Source organism: Taudactylus pleione, unplaced genomic scaffold, assembly GCF_031769625.1.
Source record: "Taudactylus pleione unplaced genomic scaffold, aTauple2 ptg000207l, whole genome shotgun sequence".
Taxonomy (NCBI): Eukaryota; Metazoa; Chordata; class Amphibia; order Anura; family Myobatrachidae; genus Taudactylus; species Taudactylus pleione.
The window spans coordinates 6,263,123-6,288,784 of record NW_028284609.1 but is presented as its reverse complement, the minus strand read 5'-3'; positions in this window follow the sequence as shown (position 1 = coordinate 6,288,784).

The window sequence follows — 25,662 nt, the reverse complement described above, 5'->3', positions numbered from 1 at the left end:
GACACAAAGGTTAAAATGCAATAGACTGATTTACTGGTCCCGTTGGGATTTAATTTAAAGTGGCAATTAGTATAAAGGTAAAACCAGGTTATTTTTGCTGCTTTAAATTATTGGAACCACTGATTTTGACAAATGTATAATGTTATAATCGTTAGCAATATACCAATGTATGGCTATTTAAAATATTTGTGTATAAACACTGTAAAAAAGGGCCATGTGCTCCCAAAAAGTTCCATGATGTTCCTTGGTGCTGATGTAGGGGCAGTGGGTAAGTGTTTGTGCCGCCCACGGGACTACACTGTTCACAAACTCATAGTTACAGCCCTGGACATTACTACTGTTATTGAAAGAAAAGTATGTTTTTGTTGCAAAAAGCTATCTAACAGAGTTAGGCCCTGATTCAGACCCACTCGCAATTGGGCGTACGTACGTTCGGCGTACGTAAAAAAATATTTAAATTCAAACACTCGCTCGTATTTTCGTACGCAGCAAAAAAGCCGCCCCAAACTCAGCCGACCCCTCCTCTAACTAACGAGCGTGCCAAATAGCGAGCGTACATCCCCGAAATGGCTTGAAGGGAACGCACGCACAAGTACAAACCGGAAGTGGGACTGTCAGATTCCGATTACCTGCTCGTTTTTTCTGCCTACCTCCCTCAATCGTATCATGCCAATCAATGTATCAATTAGCTTAATTGTTTGTTTTTTTTCAACACAATGCAATAAACTTTCATCTTGTCCGTGTTTGTATTTTCTCGCAGAATACGTACGGCTGAAACCTTCGCTTTTATTGTTCAAAAGACATGTTAGCCCCAATTAAACAATTGTTCTATTTGTTTGTCTCCCCACAAATTTTCTGTGGTTCATTTCTTTATTTAAATTTGCTTACGCATGTCACTGCAACAAGCCTATCATAACTCTCAAGAGATTTGTGGCCCTGTCGAACACATGACTCATACACTAACCAATAGAATTTGTCCTGTTAATTTCCCAAATACATTAGCCAATCAAATTTTTTTGGGGTGCTTTATTAAAAATATTTTATCAAAAAAACACCATTGCCATCATGAGATCCGCCGCATTCACCAGGCGCAAACTGCTGGTGCTGACGGAGGTGATGGACAGGCGGATCACCAGTCAGCCTCCACCCATCTCAAATAGGCGAAAGCGTTCCGCATATGCGGAGGTACATCGCCGCCTGCGCTCTTTCGGCTCACGCCGACATATTGGCCAGCTGGAGCGCAGGTGGTCGGACCTGCACCGGCGGACGCCCCGCTTGCTGGCATGCTTTCGCATGCAGATTGCAGAAAGTAAGTTTTCTGGACTGTGGTTTTCAAGTTTATCTTGTGGGCCCTAACTGCGTGTGCATGTTTTCATGTCTGTCCTATTGAGTCCTTGTAGTCATATCTGCATGTGCATGTTTTCATGTCTGTCCTATTGAGTCATTGTAGTCATATCTGCATGTGCATGTTTTCATGTCTGTCCTATTGAGTCCTTGTAGTCATATCTGCATGTGCATGTTTTCATGTCTGTCCTGTTGAGTCCTTGTAGTCATATCTGCATGTGCATGTTTTCATGTCTGTCCTATTTAGTCATTGTTTTTTTTTTGTTTTGTTTTTTTTTTATTTTGGATTCCTGTTGAAACTAACCACAATATTTTTTTCACTTTTTAGGGGCACAGCAAAGACTACGGCGGCATCGCCAGACAAGACGCCGGTCCCGGCCCCTCTCTCCAACCCCCAATTCCTCAATTACCCCCTCCTCCCCAGACCCTGTGGCCGAGATTTCCGGTCTACTTCCCCTCCAGCCCAATTCCCCCTCTCCTCCATCCGTCCCTCCTCCAAATACCCCCTCCCAGGATTCCTCAAACACCCTGCCCCTAGGTTTGGGGAATGTAGCCACCTCCGAGGTGGTCCAGGGAGTGGCTTCTGGCTCTGGCGTTTTGGAGAATGGTATGTTTTTAAATTTTCTTTAGGCCACCACAAACTGTTTGTATGTAATCATGTGTCGTCCCCATTTTTGTTGGCTTTCTGTCGCCTTAGGGTATTTTTGGGGGTTGTCTTTACCTGTTCCTGCTGATGTCACCATACACATATCACACCTGTGTGCATTTTTTTAGGGCCCTTGTATTTTTGGCCTACAACATTTTGGGGTGCTGGGTTTTATCCGTGTAATGTTTTTTTTGCCCACAAGCTTTTAAGTTTTGGTTTGCTTGCTTTGTGTTTTTTTAGGATGTTGCTTCATTATCGATTTATTAATCCCCAAACTTTTGTCACCCACAGAGGAACAGAGGCGTCGGGCACAAATCTATCATTGTGTGGCCCGTATGCGGGAGCAGGTCACCGGGCTTCTGCAGGGCCTTGACCATCTGTTGGTCCTCCTTCGGAATTAGTATTTATTTTTTATTTTTTTCTAATTGTTTCATAATAAATCAGTTTTAAATCAAACTCTGTCTCATGCGTTTGGAGTAAATCCAAGATTCTTTACACTGACATAAGTAGACTCTTCAAGCAAGGATTGCCACAGAATCTCACTACAGATTGTGTGTTGTATTTTGAATGCAAACAGGCACAAGAAACACCTCCCAGTACCAATGTCATTTTCCTTTTTTGTGGTGGTCAACATGATAGTTTACACCATTTTTCAGGTTCCTATTTGGTGGCCAAACTGCTTAGGACAATCTTACGAAGGCAACTGATTGTACAGGATTCCTTGGTGTGTTGGTTAGTACACCGAAAACATATTACATTTTAGCTCCACTTGCTTCATTACTGGGTTACCCCTTAGGTAAAATTAACGTTTGGGAGTTTGTTTACACTTGCTTCTAACGTGCCCAAAAAGGAAACAAATTACGCTCTCCAAATATTTATTCACAACAGAAATCAAAATACAAAGTGGTCACTCACAAACAAAACACACAGTGATAATCAGAAATACACCACATACCAAAAACACAAAACAAACACACAACAAATCAAGAACTGGTTGACGAAGGTCCATGCCCACATGATTTTAAAAATATGGCGTTGCAATATTGGTGTCAGAATATATTCCAGAAGTTTCCACATAAAGGTTTTTGAAGGGTAGCAGGAAGTAGTCATCGTGGGAGTGCCAAAGATTATGCAAACAAACAGAAGATGGTGCAAGAATTAATATCAAAAAAGATGAACGCTAAAAAAACGTAACACATTGGGTATACACACTGTTGTTTGGTCAATAATTACCTAAAATATCGGGCCACCACATCATCGCGTATGGCCCCCCCACATACTGACCTCTGACCAACCTCGGGGGGGCCATCCTCAGGTAAGGCATCCTCTGGCTGCATTGGAACACCACTCCTTATGGCGATGTTGTGAAAGATCCCACACAGGACCACAATTTTCGAAACCATATCCGGCAAATACATGAGCTCGCCACCAGAGCGGTGGAGGCATCTGAATCGGCCTTTTAAAAGGCCGATACAGTGCTCCACCACTTGCCTGGTGGCTGTAAGTGCGGTATTAAACTCACTTTGTGGACCTGGTGTGGGAGCCAAATAAGGAGTGAGCAGCCAGGGCATGCAAGGGTATCCACTGTCTCCTGTGAAAAAGAATAGACAACATCAGGATCACTGTGTATCAAGCTTAACATTGTTATATACTAAAGGTCTACACTTACCCAGAAGCCACGCATCACCAGCTTGGAGGTTGTTTAATTTGTGCCATATCCCTGATTGCCGGATGACGAAGGAGTCATGTGCACTTCCTGGTAATTTTGCATTCAGGGACAGGATCTGGAGGGAGGCATCACATACCACCATTACATTCAGGGAGTGAAAGTGTTTACGGTTGCGAAATATTGCCTCCAGCCGTGCTGGAGGCTGAAGTGGTATGTGAATACCATCCACAACCCCTATGATGTGTGGGAAGCCAGCTATTTGGTAAAAATTGGCCTTGGCCACACTAAGGGCACCCATATCCAAAGGCATTTTAATAAAATGATGGAGGTGCTTGAAAAGTGCCTCCATCACTGCCCTCAGGATCCTGGAAAAGGAGGATTGTGAGATGCCCGCCACTATTCCCACCGTTGTTTGAAACGATCCTGAGGCACAGAAATGTAACACCGCCATAAATTGCGTAAGTGGTGGTATTGCTGTTGGACTGTCAATTTGCCGCTCAAGATCACTCTCTATTAATGAGAGAGTGTCTATGATGATTTTGGGAGGAAGACAGTAGAGTCTTAAAACCTCATCATCGGGCATTCCAAAAAGGGTGACACGTGTTCGAAATATCTGGGGCCTTGCACGCCTACGATGCCTACGCCTGGGACGAGATTGAGGTTGGTCGGCTTCCGGGAGCATGGCCAGAACAATCCGCCCAAGATCAACCTGAAATGGCAAGATTGGAATGTAAGGCTTTGGACCCACCCCAAAAGAAGATTAAGAACAACTTAGCTTGATGATACATCCATTGCTGCTTACATGCCGGGGTATTGTCATGATACGTCCAAACTGAAATTAATCCCAAAAATAATTTGTAAAATTTTAGTCTGTGCATTTATGTTTCAAACTTTTGTGCTAGACAAAACTTAAAATATGCGAAACACACATTTGGCCAAAGAGCAAAACGACATTGCACACAGTACATCAAAATGGGTTGAAATGTAAGCCAAAAAAGCGAAAGGGCAACCACAAAAAATTTTACAGGATTAATAAGCATTTAAAAATGCGCTAATTAGTTCGCAAATACAAGTCACTATACAAACAGAGAAAAATGCGCTAATTAGTTCGCAAATACAAGTTAATAAACAAACTGAGAAAAATGCGCTAATTAGTTCGCAAATACAAGTCACTATACAAACAGAGAAAAATGTGCTAATTAGTTCGCAAATACAAGTTAATAAACAAACTGAGAAAAATGCGCTAATTAGTTCGCAAATACAAGATAAAAAATGGACTTACCAAGAGCAAATATATAAGATTCCAAATCAAAAGGTCTTTGGGTCTGAAAATTAAAAAAAAGCTACAAGATATGAAATTAGGGATCAAAAAATTAAAAACAAGAAGAAACACAATGAGACACCAATTGAACCAAAGTTAGACTTCACAAAACTTACCAAATCAAGAAACGAGGCCAAAAAAAAATATACAAAAAAAGCGAACGGAAAATAAAAACGCAAATCTAGCAAACAAAATAAACTCCAAACGCCAACTCCTTTATCCGCAAACAAGAAACTCCAACCAAGGTAAACTCCAACAATCCAAAAACGCCACCTCGACTCGAGACACACCAAGCCATAAATAGTGTTTCGTTTCCCGCACAAATTAAGGAGGGATCATAGGAACGCACAATCAATGATGCGGCCGCAAAATAAGGACGCATGTATAAATACGTCACGAAAACACATTTAAATTCTGGTGTACTTCTTGTTTGGACCTCAGACATGGCTACAGACCAGGGAAACAATGGCCAAGAGTCAGGCGGTAAGTCTTTCATGCATTTTGTATCAATGATTAATTGGAAACATAAGATTGGGCAAGTTGTGAATTAGAGAAATCTGAATATTTACACAAATAGGTGAGGAGGATGACATGGAAGAGGCTGCTAGGCCCAATATTCCGGCCAAAGCTGCAAAAAAAAAAAGGCAGCCACATTTCACAAGAAAGGAGATGGAGGTTTTGATTCAGAAGTGTGTGGACATCCTGCCACAGGCAGACAGGAATATGAGTATAAGCCAGAAGTGGAGAATGTGGGAAGAGGTAGCCGTTGCTGTCAATAGGGTGGGTGATTATGTCCGTCTAGCCCGGGATGTCAAACGGCGGTAAGTAAACACTTGCCCCCCCTAAAAACAAACACCATTTTAAACAAAAGGATAATGGCTTCCATTTTATCCCACAGATGGGGCGACTTCAAATATCGCCTAAAGCAAAAACTCGCGGACAGGGCTAGGCATGCAAGGGGGACAGGTGGGGGTCCCACCACTGTGTCATTGGAGTTGACGGATTTAGAAGAGCTGGCACAGGGGTGTGTGCAGCCTGTGGAGGTGTTTGGCGTGTCCAACATGGATACGGACATGCCAGACTTTGCGGCTCCTCATGTTGTCCCAGGTAAATCTTGTGATGTCACCAACTGTGAAATGTTAGTGGGCCAATATGTAGATTCTAATGTGAGTCTTTTCTCATTTTTCCTAACAGAGACACAGGCGGATGAGTCTGCTCCAGAGGGGAGCCTTGGCCGCCGAATTTCTGCTGGCTCTGCAGGGGAGGAACCAGTACATCCGGCTGAGGACCCTGCAGAAGCCAGTCCAGGGCAATCCCCCTCGCAGGCAGTGGCCCTCCTCACAGAACTCAATTTCAAATCGGATTTCCATACGGAGATTCTGCAGAGGATGGACGCCAGTCTGCTACGGGTGGCTGAGGCCCTGGAGCAAAATGCTGCGGCCAACGTTACCATTGGTCAGGCCCTGGCGGAAAATACCAGGGCCAACATCCGCATCGCCAATGCCCTGGAGCAGCTTGTTCGCCAGCACATGGTGGAGCCGACCTCCCTTCCTGCCGGAACATCAGGATCCTCCACCTCTGGCACAACATCAGCCAATCCTCCAAATGTGCCTAGCCCTGTGCCTAGTCCAGAGGCCACAACATCTGCCTCTGGACAGGCAAGCCCGATGACATCCCGGACCCGGTCTGGCGCCCTCCCTCCCCCAGCCAAACGGGTGAAAAAACGTTGAAAGCAATGGCGACTTTTCACACACTCCTTCTGTGCTTGCCTCATATTCCTTTCTGGTCAAAACTTCCCTCTCCTTTTTTGTGAATTGTTTTTAATTTTGTGTTCTACATTTCATAAATCTTTTATTTTGGCCCAATTATTGTAACTTTGGAAATGAACCCTGCAAAAAAACTTTGGGCAAAAATTTTTGAATTGTGATTTTTTCTTTGAGCAATAAAAAAAAAAAAAAAAAATCTGACATTGTATTCTCACATTATTGTCACAATGGATTACATTTAATCCTGGGCCAAATTCAACAGGCCAAAAGAAAAAGGGAAAAACTAAAAAAACATGATGACATTATTGTTACAATAGGCCCTAACCAACAAATTGAGCCACAAAGAAACTACTACAAATGTACGTAAATTGATTGTGTAATCATCACATTAGCAGCTATGATTTCCACCTGCGTACGCTTTTGTGCTAACACAAAAAACTACTTTCAATACACATACCAAGCCGGTTTTCAATCCACCACTAATTGCTGTTCAGACCACCCGCAATTAATCGCAGCAACATCGAGGAGTGCCGGGATGGAGGTGAAGGCCATCGCCAATGTAGTCGAGTAATCCAGACCCTAAGCTGTGCGAGCATTTTAAAGGGAAAGAGGATCATCCAGTGACGTATGAGTCGGTCCGTACACATTTTACGCTCGCATCTGCTAATGTATGTATGCCCCAAAAACGCCTCGCCACGCCTGCGTTTTTCCATCTCCACCCCCGTCAACACCCAAAAACGCCCTGTTCTGTCAAGCACATTTGACAGGTCACTTCCTGGACGCTATTTGACGAACGAGACCAAAAAAACTCGCAATCTGCCGTACGCACATGCGCAGTGTTACACCGACGCATGCGCGGTTAGTCAACATCGGAACGCAACGAGCGTACTGCTGTTTGCGAGTGGCTCTGAATGAGGGCCTTAATCCACTAAGGATAAAAGAGTGTTTCTATTACAGTTCATTTCCAAAAACTGTAAAATCATGCATTTATGTCTCAAAATTGCTGGCCTAAATTTAGTTTTTCGGGAGTAAAATGGCAACTAATGAGGAGGAAAAGATCTAGGAGTCATTATTTCAGGTGACCTAAAGGTTAGCAGACTATGGCCCTGATTCAGAGGCGCTCGCTATTTGCGAGTCCTCGCTCTGAATCAGGGCGGGACGGTTTTTTTTTTTAACGGCCTCCAGGCCGTTCGCTAAGCTGTGGGTGACCACCCACAGCTTTAGCGGATGGCCTGGCGATGGTCGCGATTATCGTGACCATTGGGCTTGCGACGAGACCCTTGTGGTATGGTCTCGTCCACCGCAAACCTCAGTGAACTTCCTGCTCTAATAGAGCAGGAAGTTCACTACTGACATCAGTAGCGATGTCAGTAGGGCCGCCCACAAACGGCAGGCGTTCCTTTAGGAACGCCTCTGTTTGTCCAGCCACCCCCCCTGCACGCCTACAAAACGGGGCAAGCTATCAATCACAATCGACAGCCGCCCCGTCTTGTCATGAATCCCGCAGCGATTGAAAATTCACTCTCTACGGGGTTCGCAAACACGCAGTGCCCACGCCCGGCCATCGACCCGCTTGCGAGCGCTATGCGCTCGCGAGCGGATTTGAATCAGGCCCTATGTTTCAAAGTAGTGAAAATGGTCAGTATGTTAGGGTGCATAGATAGAGGAATTAGTAGCAGAAAGAGTGAGATAATAATGCCACTATATACTGTATATGTCACTAGCCGCCGCCCTGCGTATGCAGGGCGCAGCGAAGGCCGTGCGAGCGTTTGCTGAAACTCCTCCTACCTCTTGTGCATCATTCTGGGATCGATCTGTATTGGCTCCTGCTTCTATTTCCTCCTGGTGTGAACGCTGCTCTGATGCCGGTGATAGCGTTTCACGTGTTTCCGGTTGTGGTCAGTCTCCTGTTGTTTTACTAGTTGAGTTCCAGTTATGTTGTCAACCTTATTTCTTGCCTGCCATTTGTACCATCAAGGTTGCACGGTCCGCATAACATCTGCCACCTGCCGCTTGTGTCATCTAGGCGGCACAGTGTGTATTCCATCTCCCAGCTGCTTGTGTCATCTCATCCCGGCAGCACACAGTGTACTCATAGTCCTGAGTGCGCAAACCAACATCCAGCGGCTTATGTCAACCCGACGGCACAGGTCATACCTCAGTGTCCAAAGTACGCAATCCAGCGTACCATCGCTTGTGTCAACCCGGCGGCACAAGTCGCAAACCAGTATCTTAAGTACATCTCCTCTGTACAATCACTAGTGTCAATTCGGCGATACTAAGGGCTTCATTCAGAGGCGGCCGTATTGTCTATGACTGCATGGCCGCCTCGATGTTTGTCCAGTGCGCATGCGCACAAGGGAGCCGGCTCCTTCGTGCGCATGCGTGAGACCCGCTTCGACCGACAGCGCCGGTCGTAGCGGGTCTCTTTCCAAAGGGGGCGAGCTGTCGATGTTGATTGACAGCTCACCCCGTTTGGAAGGCGGGCCGGGGGGGTGGCAACCCAAACGGAGGCGTTCCCATGGGAACACCTGCCATTTGGGGGAGGCCCCACTGACATCACTAGTGATGTCAGTGGAGAGCTTCCGGCTCTGACAGAGCCAGAAGATCTCCGGGGCTTACGACAAGTGAGACCCTACCCTAGGGTCTCGTCGTAAGCCCCGATGGTCGCGATGGTCTATGACCATCGCGACCATCACCCTGGCGGTCGTTAGAGCTGTGGGTGTAAACCTACAGCCTAACGACCGAAACAGAGGCGGCCGGTCAGGATGCAAGCGGCCGCCCAGTTTCTGTCTCTGTCCCCAGGTTCTGAGGTCCAGCGAGTCGGGATTGTAATTTCTACAGGGAAACCCTCAAACTTGGGCTTTCAGTCTTCCCTCCACTTCAACTGCTCTTCAGACTGTGGTTTCCTTTTACTCGGCCTTGGGGTTACTTTATGATGACCCACACAAGGCAGCCATGGTGGAGGCTAGCCTTTGGTCTTTTAAACAGGAGAACAGGGCAGTAGAAGCTTATTGTACGGAGTTCCAGAAGGTGGCCGTAGACTCTGGTTGGAATGATCCTGCTCTTCGGAGTCAGTTCCGATGGAGTCTATTGAATCAGATAAAGGACATCCTTGTCCAAAATCCCTCTGCAGACACACTGGATGACCTAATAAGTCTGACCATCCACATCTATCAATGGCTCCAGGAGCGCAGGTTGGAAAAGAATCTGCCATCACAGGTGCCTCGATCACCTCTTTGGATGACTTCGGTGGAACAGGAGGAACCTATGTAACTAGGGGCTTTCTGTCTCCCTGCTGAAGAGAGATGGAGGAGACACACACTGGGACTGTACATGTATTGTGGAGGTAAAGGACAAATGGCCCAACTTTGCCCAGCCAAGTCGACAAAAGGCATGGTCAAGATGGTAGTGGAGAATTGCATCTAGGCCTTGCATCCAACTCTCCAAAAACTTCAGTCCTTTTCCCCACCATACTCAAGTCACCACAGGGCCAGGTATCTGTTTCTGCCTTCATTGATAGTGGAGCTGCGGAAAATGTCATGGATCTGGCATTCTTTGAGATGTTGGGACTAACTCCTGAACCTTTGTGTAGTCCAGTCACAATCATTGGTCTGGATGGCAAGAATCTTTCTGCAGTTCCCATTTCCTTCTGGACGCCACTGATACAGTTGACCGTTGGAGCTATACATCTGGAAGAACTTCCCTTTCTCCTCCTTCAATGTCCATTGGCTCCCATTGTGCTGGGTTTGCCGTGGCTGGAGAAGCATAACCCAGTTATCCAATGGCAAACTTGGGAGATTCTGCAATGGTGATCCTCCTGTCTCGTTGATTGTCTGTTTCTTCCTGTTCATCTAGTAGCAGTCATTCCATCAGAGTCTCCATTGATCCCCGCTCCTTATCATGATCTGGCAAAAGTGTTCTCTAAAAAGAAAGCTGATGTTCTGCCACCACATCGGTCCTTCAATTGTGCCATTGATCTGATACCTGATGCTAGACTTCCTAAAGGTAAGCTATATGCCTTGTCTGTCCCCGAGAGTAAGGCGATGCAGGAGTACATCCAGGATGCTCTAGAGAAAGGGTTTATTTGGCCATCCATCCTGCATCGATTTTAGAGGACTGAATAAAATCACTGTCAAAAATGCCTATCTCTTGCCTCTTATCTCAGTCCTGTTCGACCAATTACGGGAGGCTTCTATCTTTTCAAAGATTGCCTTGCAAGGTGCATACAACCTTATCCGCATCCAGAAAGGCGACGAATGGAAGATGGCTTTCAACACCCACTCGGAGCATTTCGAGTATCTGGTTATGCCTTTCAGTCTCTCCAAAACCCCAGCCGTCTTCCAGGACTTTATTAATGAGATCTTGAGTTGTTTATTTGGATGACATTCTCATCTATTCCAAATCCGTGGAACAACATCAACACCCACTACTTCATCAAGGCCTTTCAGCACTCATCCTAACCCACCTCATGCTCTTTCCTTCCTCTCTTCCCCTTCTGTGCCACGCCTGTCTGTCTGCCCCTCCCCTTAGAATGTAAGCTCTCATGAGCAGGGACCTCTTCCCTCATGTGCTTCTCTTTACATTTTATTCTACTCTCTACTCCCCATTAGGGCACCTAACACGGGACTGCCAACTCCCAACAGCTTATTGTGAGTGCTTTAATCACTATTTCAGCAATGTATATAAGTCGTGTCCTTGTCCTGCACTGTAATGTACTGTAAGGTACTTGTTTCTTGTTCACCTATTAGTTCTATGTACTATGTAAGGCACTGTGGAACACTTGTGGTGCCATATAAATAAAGGATAATAATAATAATAATAATAATAATAATAATAATAATAATAATAATAACAACATGTGAGACTGGTACTGAAAAGACTCCTGGATAATAGCCTGTATGCCAAGTTGGAGAAGTGTGAATTTGAGGTGGAAGAGATCTCCTTCCTGGGGTACATAATCTCCTCTCATGGACCCAACCAAAGTGAAGGCTGTCCTGGATTGGGAACAACCCACATCTCTAAAGACCATTCAGCGTTTCCTAGGATTTGTTAATTATTCCTAACGATTTATCAAATCCTTCTCCTCAATCGTCTTCCCCATCGTGGACTTGACCAAGAAAGGGGCAGATGTTGGTAATTGGACTTTCAGAGCCGATCACGTGTTCAACTTTCTCAAGATAGCGTTTGTGTCTGCTCCTGTCTTCTGACATCCCAATCCTGACCTTCCTTTTGTGGTTGAAGTGGATGCTTCTGAGATTGGAGTAGGGGCCATTCTTACTCAGAGGGATTTGGAAGACCCATGCACCTTTTTCTCTTGGAAATTTCAGTCAGCAGAGAGAAATTATGATGTGGGCAACTGAGAGCTTCTGGCCATCAAGTGGTCATTTGAGGATTGCTGATACTGGTTAGAGGGGGCTAACCATGTTTATTCAGTGTTGACGTATCATAAAAGTCTGGCTTATATTGAAACTGCCAAGAGACTGAACGCTAGACAAGAATGTTGGGCCCTGATCTTCACCAGCTTCAACTTTATCATCTCCTTTCGGCCTGGGTCTAAGAATGTGAAGGTGGATCCCCTTTCGCGTAGCTTTTCTGTTAGTCATTGTCCTACTGTTGGGGAAGAAACCATCATTCCAACTTCTCGGATTCATTTGGCCTTGACAAGAACCTTGGCGAACTCTCTTAGGTGGTGCCAGTCTGAAGCTCCTCCTGAGATGCCCCCAGGATTAATATTTGTTCCTGGAGGGGTCTTGTAAGGCAGTTCTTAAGGATTTCCACTTGTCTGTTGGTCATCCAGGCATTTCCAAGACTCTTGAACTTCTTTCCCGCTCTGTCTGGTGGTAGTCCATGTCTTGTGATGTTCATGAGTTTGTGGCAGCTTGTGATATCTCTTCCAGAAACAAGGCTCTCCATACCGCTCCTTCTGGCCTGTTATGTGCGTTACCAACTCCTCTCAAGCCATGGACGCATATTGCAATGGACTTCATGGATCTTCTGTCGTCTTCCCGCTGCACGGTCATCTGGACCATTGTAGACCAATTCTCCAAGATGGTACATGTTGTTCCTCTCAGCAAATTGTCCTCAGCCAAAGAATTGGCAGTACTCTTTGTGCAACATGTTTTTTGATCTCATGGACTTCCCTTAGACATCATCTCTGGCCATGGTACCTAATTCGTTGCTCAGTTCTGGAGGTGCTTTTGTGCTGATCTGGGCATTAATGTCAGCCTGTCATCAGGGTACCACCCACAATCCAATGGGCAGACGGAGCAGGCCAATCAATCTCTGGAGCAGTACTTCAATTGCTTCATTTCCAAATGTCAAGACAACTGGGTGTCTCTGTTGCCGTTCGCTGAGTTTGCTTACAACAACTCCTGCCGTTCTACTTCCTACATTCTACTTTCCATTCTTCTGCAATTTCAGGATTCATCCTAGGAACAATTCCTTTGAGACTTCAGCTACCATTACTCCTTCTCCTTTGTCTGTTTCCAGGTTATGGTTAGTCTGGAAGAAAGTACATCAGTCTCTTCTTCAAGCATCTGGTCGTTCCAAGGTCTGGGTGGACAGACATTGTAGGCCCTGTAGTCTCAAAGTGGGGGACTTGGTTTGGTCCATTCAGGATTATTTCTCAAGTGAATCCTGTGGCTTTCCGACTGAAGTTACCCTGGACTTTCAGGATCAATAACACTTTCCATTGTTCTCTCCTGAAACTGTTTTTTCTGTCCACCAGATTTTCTCCTAGGCATTCAGTCAGACCTCCACCAGTGCTTTTCCAGGGATGCCAGGAATTTGTTGTGGAAAGGATCTTAGACTCCAGAATTTGTAGAGGATGTCATCAGTTTCTTGTGTTGGAAAGGGTATGGACCGGAGGAGCGCTCCTGGATTCCTGAAAGGTTGTTGCATGCTCCTGCCCTGAAGAGAAAATTCTTTGAGAACTTTCCTGACAAACCAGGGTCAAGGGGTTCTTTAACTCCTCGTCAAGTGGGGGGTACTATCACTAGCTGCCGCACTGCGCATGCAGGGTAAGGCGATTGCCAGATGAATGTTCACTGAAACTCCTTCTACCTCCTCTTCATCATGCTGGGATTGATCTGGATTGGCTCCTGCTGCTATTTCCTCCTGGTGTGAATGCTGCTCCGATGCTGGTGATAGCATTTCACGTGTTTCCGGTTGTGGTCAGTCTCCTGTTGTTTTACTAGTCGAGTTCCTGTTTACCTGTCAACCTTGTTTCTTGCATGCCGTTTGTACCATCGAGGCAGCACAACCGCATAACATCTGCCACCTGCTGCTTGTGTCATCTAGGTGGCACAGTGTGTATTCCATCTCCCAGCCGCTTGTGTCATCCTGGCGGCACACAGTGCACTCGCAGTCCCGAGTGCGCAAACCAGTGTCCGGTGACTTGTGTCAACCCAGCGGCACAGGTCGCACCTTAGTGTCCAAAGTACGCAACCCAGCGTTACCATCACTTGTGTCAACCCGGTGGCACAAATCACAAACCAGCATCTTAAGTACATCTCCTCTGTACCATCACTCGTGTCAACTCGATGACACTAGGTGCCTTCATTTCTACCAGCTCTCAAGGCTGCTACACAGGCCAGAGGCCGCATCTTGTTCTCTGCCCACAGGCCGCTACCAGCCAAGGCATACCAGCCCTCAAGGCTGCTACACGACCTAAAGGGCGCATCTTGTTCATGGCCCACAGGCCTCTACCAGCCAAGGCATACCAGCCCTCAAGGCAACTACTGAGCCCAAAGGCTGCATCTTGTTCTTTGCCCACAGGTCACTACCAGCCAAGACATACCAGCCCTCAAGGCTGCATATATGGCCCAAAGGCCGCATCTTGTTCACAGGCCACAGGCCGCAATCAGCCAAGGTTTCCAGCCCTCAAGGCTGCTACACAAACTATAACTGCCTAACCCTTCTTGACTAAACCTACAATTCCTAGCAGTAGAGTTTTGATACCATGCCTAGATTACTGTGTTGAGTTAGGAAGGCCAAATTAGAGGTGAAAGAAAATGGTGCATAGTCTACTGTACTTAAAAAAAACCTACCAGATAAGAATAAAGGATCTTAATATATGTCATACTAGCGACCCGCCCCGTCTTCGTATGGGAACAATTTCATCTCACCACAGCCCCCTGCTTCTCATAACCTACACCATGTCACCACAGTCTCTTGCATCTCATAACAGCCCCCTGCATCTCACAACAGCCTCCTGCTTCTTACTCCAGCCCCATGCATCTCACTACTGCCCCCTGTATTTCACCACAGCATCCTATATTTCACCACAGCCCCTTGCATCTCACCACAGGCCTCTGCATCTCACTACAACCCCCTGCTTCTCACTTCTGCCCCCCCCATCTCACCAGTGTCACCACAACTATCACTGCTGCTGCCCTGCTGCTGGCTCAGGCCCGGCCACTTGGATGTGCTGGGAAGGACAGGAGGATCATGGATGAGAGATTTGTATTGCAGCTACAATAAACATTATAAACAGCATGTCCCTGGGGCTAGAGCAACATATTTTCGCAGCCTCCATGCACACCTCTCCCCAGCTGCCGAATATAGTTATGAGCAATGTCCTCTTTGCATAATGTACTCTATTTCCTGGTCTCCCTTTTGAGCTTCCTCACCATTGTGCCCCTGTCATAGATCAGTTTTGACTTCCATGGAAGGTGCTTCCTGTTTACCGAGGGCAAGTGGCTGAGCAGGAACATCATCCCGGAGAGGGAGCACTGCATGGTTTAGAAGTGGTGGCCGGAGACCACCTGCAGGTTCAGCATAGGGATAAACATCTCGGAATCCAATAGTTACTAACCATTGATGTTTTTGTTCTGATGGTAGTGTTTTCCGATTTGATGCTGGTAGTACGATGTTTGCCTCATTTAATGGAAATCATTTAATAGTGTTCTGATGGGTTTTTTTTTTAATTCCTGATAGCTATTCCTTCCCTGGCTACTGTGTCTGCAACAGGGCATCTTCATGGGTTCTTTGGAGGCTGTCTCTCACTCTCTGTCTGCCTCATACGTGCCCCTGCTCAGTCCCTGACTCATTCCCCTCTCTAGGCTACTGTTAAGCAACAGGACACATTGCTATCTCTGATTAGCTCAGTTTCAGATGCTCTCTTGCTGTTTCAACAACCTGGCCAGCTCCAATACATCATCTTGGTGCAATATTTGTTTCTGTGACATGCTTCACTAAAATCATTACTGCTTGGCTCCCTTTTATCACAGATGAATGGTTCATACACCTAAACCTTCCGCGACCAATGATGTACAGAATAGTGAAAAAATCCATCCAGTGGTTCAAGAGATTAGTCCGAAGGAACAGACTCCTAAACTGGGGACTTTATTTTATATACAGTATGTAGAGATGATTTCATACAATTGTATAAATAAGTGTAAATGAACATTGGTCAAAAACATATAACATTCAAACATTAGTTCCTAATGAAAGAGGTGTAAACATAGTAAAATATCCCTTAGAAATTAATATATCTCAATTCTCAATATGCCACAAACACATCTCATCCACTTGCTACACACAGATCCCCTTGTGCCACAAAACTCAATATACTTACCTCCTTCTTCTCCTCATCTGATTGTCACATGTCATGGAAGCCAGCAGCTCCCATTCACTCTTATTCTCTACTTTGTAAAGCAGAGGACTTGTCCTGTAAGAAGCAACAGGCTGGGGGCAGGCTAAGCATACCACCGGACCCTAGTATGTGTGCCACCGAACATACTAGGGCATGAACCACTGTTCTTAACAATTACAAAGTACAGTTGAACAGTATTCTACAGAGGATGGAATGTGTTACAACAAGAGGATATGCATTTAAACTTGATGTAAAGAAGTTTGAGAATATATCACTTCTTAACCCTATGATATTTTAGCTATTGGCTCTTTTTTTCAAGTCCTTAATTTATATACAGTAGATTGAAGAAAAAATATTAAGTCAGCATTCCAAATAAAAAGCTAAATCATGATATTCAAAAAAATCCCTAAAGCAATAGTGTTGTTGTGTGCAAGGTTTGCTGCTGTTCAATTTTAAATAGTTATCTCTTTTGAAAAACACACACAAGAAAATAGATCCCAGCATGGTTTGTTCTTGTGTGGATGTTATTTAAGTACAGATCAATAAAAAATATGGGGAGGAAAGTTCAATTTTCCAACTGTGACTCAGGGCCTGATTTAGCAAGGATCGCAATTGCAAAGCTGCACGCAGGGTATAGATACAGTATATGATATATGCACACAGGCAGCATTGCAATTGCAATTCTTGCTATTATGCAAATGCAGCAGGAGGTGTATGACACAGCCTGCTGCATTTGCGATCCTGGTATGCGACGGAGATCGCAGGCTGAGATTACCATCGCGACCATCACCAGCTTACCTGGGAGTCACAAATGCCCTCCAAATGCTGGCTCATTTATGCCTCTCAAAACAGCTAGTATGTTTTAAGAGACATGAATGAGCCAGCATTTGGAGGGCATGCTGGCTCCTGTAGTGCTAGTTGGAGTTCCCAGGGGTGACTCCAAGGTAAGCTGTCTCTCAATTTGGATGTATTTCTGTATGTATCTTTATCATGAGGCCTTACAACAGATAATTACATGGCCCAGAGTGGGTACTGTTATCATGCAGAGTAGGAACTGCCAGTATCAGAGAAGACGTGAAGTGGCCTGGCAGCTTACCATGTACTTATAAATGCATGCAACAAATATCTCTAAATTTCTATTACCATATAGTTTTCATGTATTGTTGCAGGTACAATTTAGTGTGCTGGAGGATATCTAGGGGATACTCCCCTTTCTGTTTTTCTGTTAAGTATTGTGGCACCGTAAGTGGTAGCACAGTGTAATATTCATAAAAAATATTGTGCCACTGTAAGTGGTAGCACAGTGTAATATTCAATGCGTATTGTGACACTGTGAATGGAAATGCAGTGTAATATTCATAAAAAATATTGTGACACTGTATGGAAACACAGTGTAATATTCATAAAAAATATTGTGACATTGTAAGTGGTTGCACAGTGTATTCATAAAAAATACTGTGACATTGTAAGGGATAGCGCAGTGTATTATTCATAAAAATTATTGTGACACCGTAAGTGGAACTGCAGTGTATTCATAAAAAATACTGTGTCACTGTAAGGGATAGTGCAGTGTATTATTCATAAAAAATATTGTGACACTGTAAGTGGTAGTGCAGTGTATTCATAAAAAATATTGTGACACTGTAAGTGGAACCGCAGTGTATTATTCATAAAAATATTGTGACACTGTAAGTGGTAGTGCAGTGTATTATTCATAAAAATATTGAGATGCTGTAGGTCATTGATACCACAGTGTAAGATTTCAATTGGTACAAATTGACGTGTGTGCTGTACCCCACTTCATTCGCATTTGTTGATATGGAGAACGTTCAGATGAGTGGAGAGCAGGAACCACATACTAGTTCTGGATCTGCTGCCAGTGCCAGCAGTCACGACGATACTAGTTCGTCTATATCATCTACTAAAGCCGATGCCAAAGGGCATACAGGGCTTAAGTCAGGGCATCTAAAATCAAAGAAGCAACCTTTTACAGTGGTAAAGAAAAATACATCAAAGGGAAAGTTAGCTGCAGAAAGACATAAAATTGGCAAAATGCCTTTCACCACACAAATTGGCAAGGAAAGGCTAAGGCCTTGGCCTTTATTTATGACTGGTGGTTCTGCCTCTTATGATGATGTACTGTAAGCCCTTCTCACTGAGGAGAGTCTAAGTGTGTCGGCTGGTGCCATGTGTGAGCCTGACCTTTCCAAATCTGTACTCGAAGAGGAGCCTCCTTCCACCACTTGTGCGTCCTCCACAATTGGGGATGAGCAGCACAAGTCAACATGCTGAAATCGAGGATGCTTCTGTGGAAATCCACCAGTATGAGGAGGATATTTGTGCAGCTGACGCTAATGAGGATGTTGATTATGAGGATGCTGATGATGAGGATGTTGATGATGAGGATGTTGCTTTTGTAAATCAGGCCCCAGGGGAAACAGGTGTTGCCCATGATAAGGAACATCCAATTGTCATGCCTGGGCATAAAACAAAAAAATCCACTTATGTGTGGAATCATTTCTATCCAATTCCTGACAATTGTCAAGCCATCTGTACCCATTGTCATGCCAGAGTAAGTAGATGTAGGAACTATAACTATCTAGGAACCTCCTCCCTGTTACATCATTTGCAGCGAGTTCATGGAACATTTTTGGGAAAATCAGAAACTGGTGCTAAAAAAATAACAGACAGTCCAGCATCAGTTAGCTCCCTTCCCTCAGCTAGATCCCAGGACCTGCAATCTCCACAGCCAAACCTTCTTCATCAATATCCTCACTATTGATCAGAGGTAGTTCTGCATCCAGGATAAGGCTAGGTGACTCCTCCCTTATCCAGTATTCCCCAGAAGAATCCTTGAGTGCTAGGCCAGCTGCTGCTGCTGGGGGTGGATCTTCATCCCAGAAAGGGACCAAGAAGACTACTACTAGTAGTAATTTAAAAAAAAACAATTGACTATTAAACATCATTTGATAGAGTAAGCAAGTATAACAGCTGTCACCCAGTTGCACAGCGGATCACTGACGCCATGATGGCTGTGCTAGTATTAGATGGGGATGAAAGTGTGGAGGAAGCGCAAAAGGAGGATGAGGGGGAAATTTGTATTCTATCTGACGCTACTGAGGATGTTGATGATGAGGATGTTGTTTGTGTAAATAAGCCACCAGTGACAGCAGTTCTTGCTCGAGATAAAAAGAAAGCCCTTGTTGTGCCTGGGTATAAGACCAGAAAAGCCAGATTTTGGGTGTGGAATTATTTTAACCAAAATCCTGACAACAGTTTTGAAGGCATCTGTACCATTTGTAATGCCAAAGTTAATAGCGGTAGGGACATTAACCATCTAGGCATCTCCTCCCAGTTACGTCATTTGCAGCGAGTACATGCAATTTATTTAACAAAATTATAATAATTTGTAAATTAATAACAAGAAGTCTAGTATCAGCCACCAGCATTTTGGACCAGCACATGCAATCTCCACCACCAACACCCTCATCATCAACCTCCTCTGTAATAATTTGAGGTAGTCCTTCCAAAAAACAAACCAAGGACTTCAGCCACAAAAGTGTCAGTCCTTGTAGCTAAAATGCTTGGTTTGTTAAACTGTGCATGTCCTTTTAAAAATCCCACATAAGAGTGGGTGGGAGGGCCCTAGGACAATTCCATCTTGCACCTCTTTTCTTTACATTTTGCACAATTTGGGGCATTAATGACTGACACTATTATAGTTTATTAAACTGCCATCCTGTCTGCCACTGCTGTGTGATAATGTTTAATAGATGTCCTATATTTGTGCCACTGCTCTGTCGCTTACTTTAGTCAGCCAGCTTGCTGCAGACTTTGGTGTATATTGGTGAAAATTAGTGAAAAAAATATTGAGAGGTGAGGTGGTTAAAAATGCCTGGAAATGCCTGAAAATGATTGCTATTAATCTTAATAATACTGTAGGAACAAAAACAGGCCCATATTATGTTGTTTTAGCTGTTTTAAAAAAAAACAAAAAAAACTACAGATCCAAAACCAATACCAAAACACGCAAGGGTGGTTTTGTAAAACCAAATCCAGATCCAAAACCTTGGAGGAGATATAGATCCAAAGCCAAAACACGGGGGTCGGTGCACATCCCTACACTTTACTAACAGCTTCAAAGTACTGTAAAATATGTTTTCCGTTGACTCATATAACGGCAATTTATAATTCATTAATAGTAAAAGCTATATTTACAAGGTCATATATTTAATGGTTGCAGAGAAGAGCTTTTAAAAAAACAAAGTGACAATCATTTTGGTGCAATGGTACAGATATGATTAATACTAAGCTGCAATATGTGATCTGCCATGTCCTTCACCAATGTTATGAGATAACAGTAGCTGGTTTCCCTGGTTACGTAAGATGGTTGTTGTTATACTATATTATCTGATAACTTCAAGATTCTTATTATACAAACTAGATACTGTAATTAAGAATTAGGGGTGAGCGGGTTCGGATTTCTGAAATCCGAACCCCCCCGAGCCCCCCGATCCGAGGCCGATCCGAGTCAGGCTTGACTTTTCCCGCCTGACTCGGATCTAAAATCGAGGCAAAACGTCATCATCCCGCCTTCTGGGTCTCACGGGTTTTGGATCCTATATAAGGTACTCGTGTCGGCGCCATTTTCTCACTCGGCTGTGGACAGTGAAGAGGGAGGGTGGGAGTTAGGGCTGGCTGGGCTGTGTAGTGTAGTGTAGTGCAGAGTAGTGTTGTGCTGTGCTGAGCTGCGCTGTGCTGCTGTTGTCCATAGGGGCTGTGTCCACTACTTCAAAGTCCATAGGGGCTGGCTGGACTGTGTTGTGCAGTCAGTTGTCCATAGGGGCTGTGTCCACTCCAAAGTCCTGTGCAGTGTCCCAGTCCTAAAGGGGTGCTGTAGTGTTGTCCAGGGGGTGCTCTGTCTGTCAGGGGTGTTCCCCCAAAGTGCTAAAAAAAAATATATATTTTCTGTGTTTGTGAATTGTGTGCGCTGTAGCCGCACGTGCATCAACAAAGTAGTGCCAAGCGTGCGCCTGTGTCATAAGTAAAGGGCCGGCTGGCTTGACCGCTAAAGGGTGCTGTAACCCCCAAAGTACACTCCAAACCAAACAAAAAAATATTTTCTGTGTTTGTGAATTGTGTGTACAGTAGCCGCACGTGCATCAACAAAGTAGTGCCAAGCGTGCGCCTGTGTCATAAGTAAAGGGCCGGCTGGCTTGACCATTAAAGGGTGCTGTAACCCCCAAAGTACACTCCAAACCAAATTAAAAAATATTTTCTGTGTTTGTGAATTGTGTACGCAGTAGCCGCAGTGCATCAACAAAGTAGTGCCAAGCGTGCGCCTGTGTCATAAGTAAAGGGCCGGCTGGCTTGACCGTTAAAGGGTGCTGTAAACCCCAAAGTACACTCCAAACCAAATTAAAAAATATTTTCTGTGTTTGTGAATTGTGTGCGCAGTAGCTGCATGTGCATCAACAAAGTAGTGCCAAGCATGCGCCTGTGTCCCATAAATAAAGGGCCTGCTGGATTTACTGCTAAAGGGTGCTATAACCCCCAAAGGGCACTCCAAACAAAATAAAAAAATATATTTTTTCTGTGTTTGTGAATTGTGTGCGCAGTAGCCGCACGTGCATCAACAAAGTAGTGCCAAGCGTGCGCCTGTGTCCCATAAATAAAGGGCCGGCTGGAATGACCGCTAAAGGGTGCTGTAACCCCCAAAGGGCACTCCAAACAAAATAAAAAAAAAATTCTGTGTTTGTGAATTGTGTGCACTGTGGCTGCACGTGCATCAACAAAGGAGCAGCGCCAAGCATGCGCCTGTGTCCCATAAGTAAAGGGCCGGATGGCTAATTTCTTAAAGGGTGGTGTAACCCACAAAGTGCACTACTCTCCAGCAAAAATAAAAAAATATTTTCTGCGTTTGTGTGCGCCTTAGCCGCACGTATATATCAATATAACATAAATGGAGAACCAAACTTTCTCCGATAAAAATAAAATAGGGAAAGATCAAGAACCACTTCCCCCTAGTGCTGTTGCTGCTGCTGGGAGTTGTTCATCATCCCAGGGAGGAAGTAGGAACACCACTACTTTTACTAAACAATTGACCCTCCAACAGTCCCTAGCGAGGAGGATGAAGTACGACAGCAGTCATCCTGAAGCAAAACGTATAACTGACTGCTATGTTGGTGTTAGACGTGCGTCCGGTATCCGTCATTAGTGCAGTGGGATTTAGACAATTGATGGAGGTAGTGTGTCCCCGGTTCCAAATCCCGTCTAGATTCCACCTGCATCCTCAAAGCAGCAGCGACAAGCGTGCATCTGTCTGTTAAAGGGTGGTGTAACCCTCAAAGTGCGCTCCACAAACAATAAAAAAATTCTTTTTTTTCTGTCTTTGTGAAATGTGTGGGATGTAGCCGCACCTGCATCCTTAATGCAGCAGCGACAAGCATGCGTCTGTCTGTTAAAGGGTGAAATGTGACCCTCAAAGTGCGCTCCACAAACAATAAAAAAATTCTTCTTTTTTTTCTGTCTTTGTGAAATGTGTGGGCTGTAGCCGCACCTGCATCCTTAAAGCAGCAGCGACAAGCGTGCGTCTGTCTGTTAAAGGGTGGTGTAACCCTCAAAGTGCGCTCCACAAACAATAAAAAATTTCTTTTTTTTCTGTCTTTGTGAAATGTGTGGGCTGTAGCCGCACCTGCATCCTTAAAGCAGCAGCGACAAGCGTGCGTCTGTCTGTTAAAGGGTGAAATGTGACCCTCAAAGTGCTCTCCACAAACAATAAAAAAATTCTTCTTTTTTTTCTGTCTTTGTGAAATGTGTGGGCTGTAGCCGCACCTGCATCCTTAAAGCAGCAGCGACAAGCGTGCGTCTGTCTGTTAAAGGGTGGTGTAACCCTCAAAGTGCGCTCCACAAACAATAAAAAATTTCTTCTTTTTTTTCTGTCTTTGTGAAATGTGTGGGCTGTAGCCGCACCTGCATCCTTAAAGCAGCAGTGACAAGCGTGCGTCTGTCTGTTACAGGGTGGTGTAACCCTCAAAGTGCGCTCCACAAACAATAAAAAAATTCTTTTTTTTCTGTCTTTGTGAAATGTGTGGGCTGTAGCCGCACCTGCATCCTTAAAGCAGCAGCGACAAGCATGTTTCTGTCTGTTAAAGGGTGGTGTAACCCTCAAAGTGCGCTCCACAAACAATAAAAAAAAATTTCTTTTTTTTCTTTCTTTGTGAAATGTGTGGGCTGTAGCCGCACCTGTATTCTTAAAGCAGCAGCGACAAGCATGCGTCTGTCTGTTAAAGGGTGGTGTAACCCTCAAAGTGCGCTCCACAAACAATAAAAAAATTATTCTTTTTTTCTTTGTTTGTGAAATGTGTGGGCTGTAGCCGCACCTGCATCCTTAAAGCAGCAGCGGCAAGCGTGCATCTGTCTGTTAAAGGGTGGAGTAACCCTCAAAGTGCGCTCCACAAAAAATAAAAAATTCTTCTTTTTTCTCTGTCTTTGTGAATTGTGTGGGCTGGAGCCACACCAGCATCCTCAAAGCAGCAGCGACAAGCATGCGTCTGTCTGTTAAAGGGTGAAATGTGACCCTCAAAGTGCGCTCCACAAACAATAAAAAAATTCTTCTTTTTTTTCTGTCTTTGTGAAATGTGTGGGCTGCAGCCGCACCTGCATCCTTAAAGCAGCAGCGACAAGCGTGCATCTGTCTGTTAAAGGGTGGTGTAACCATCAAAGTGCGCTCCACAAACAATAAAAAATTTCTTTTTTTTCTGTCTTTGTGAAATGTGTGGGCTGTAGCCGCACCTGCATCCTTAAAGCAGCAGCGACAAGCGTGCGTCTGTCTGTTAAAGGGTGAAATGTGACCCTCAAAGTGCGCTCCACAAACAATAAAAAAATTCTTCTTTTTTTTCTGTCTTTGTGAAATGTGTGGGCTGTAGCCGCACCTGCATCCTTAAAGCAGCAGCGACAAGCGTGCGTCTGTCTGTTAAAGGGTGGTGTAACCCTCAAAGTGCGCTCCACAAACAATAAAAAATGTCTTCTTTTTTTTCTGTCTTTGTGAAATGTGTGGGCTGTAGCCGCACCTGCATCCTTAAAGCAGCAGCGACAAGCGTGCGTCTGTCTGTTACAGGGTGGTGTAACCCTCAAAGTGCGCTCCACAAACAATAAAAAAATTCTTTTTTTTCTGTCTTTGTGAAATGTGTGGGCTGTAGCAGCACCTGCATCCTTAAAGCAGCAGCGACAAGCGTGTTTCTGTTTGTTAAAGGGTGGTGTAACCCTCAAAGTGCGCTCCACAAACAATAAAAAAATTCTTCTTTTTTTTCTTTCTTTGTGAAATGTGTGGGCTGTAGCCGCACCTGCATTCTTAAAGCAGCAGCGACAAGCATGCGTCTGTCTGTTAAAGGGTGGTGTAACCCTCAAAGTGCGCTCCACAAACAATAAAAAAATTCTTCTTTTTTTCTGTCTTTGTGAAATGTGTGGGCTGTAGCCGCACCTGCATCCTTAAAGCAGCAGCGGCAAGCGTGCGTCTGTCTGTTAAAGGGTGGTGTAACCCTCAAAGTGCGCTCCACAAAAAATAAAAAATTCTTCTTTTTTCTCTGTCTTTGTGAATTGTGTGGGCTGGAGCCACAACAGCATCCTCAAAGCAGCAGCGACAAGCATGCGTCTGTCTGTTAAAGGGTGAAATGTGACCCTCAAAGTGCGCTCCACAAACAATAAAAAAATTCTTCTTTTTTTTCTGTCTTTGTGAAATGTGTGGGCTGTAGCCGCACCTGCATCCTTAAAGCAGCAGCGACAAGCGTGCATCTGTCTGTTAAAGGGTGGTGTAACCCTCAAAGTGCGCTCCACAAACAATAAAAAATTTCTTTTTTTTCTGTCTTTGTGAAATGTGTGGGCTGTAGCCGCACCTGCATCCTTAAAGCAGCAGCGACAAGCGTGCGTCTGTCTGTTAAAGGGTGAAATGTGACCCTCAAAGTGCGCTCCACAAACAATAAAAAAATTCTTCTTTTTTTTCTGTCTTTGTGAAATATGTGGGCTGTAGCTGCACCTGCATCCTTAAAGCAGCAGCGACAAGCATGCGTCTGTCTGTTAAAGGGTGGTGTAACCCTCAAAGTGCGCTCCACAAACAATAAAAAATGTCTTCTTTTTTTTCTGTCTTTGTGAAATGTGTGGGCTGTAGCCGCACCTGCATCCTTAAAGCAGCAGCGACAAGCGTGCGTCTGTCTGTTACAGGGTGGTGTAACCCTCAAAGTGTGCTCCACAAACAATAAAAAAAAAAAAAATTTTCTGTCTTTGTGAAATGTGTGGGCTGTAGCTGCTCCTGCATCCTTA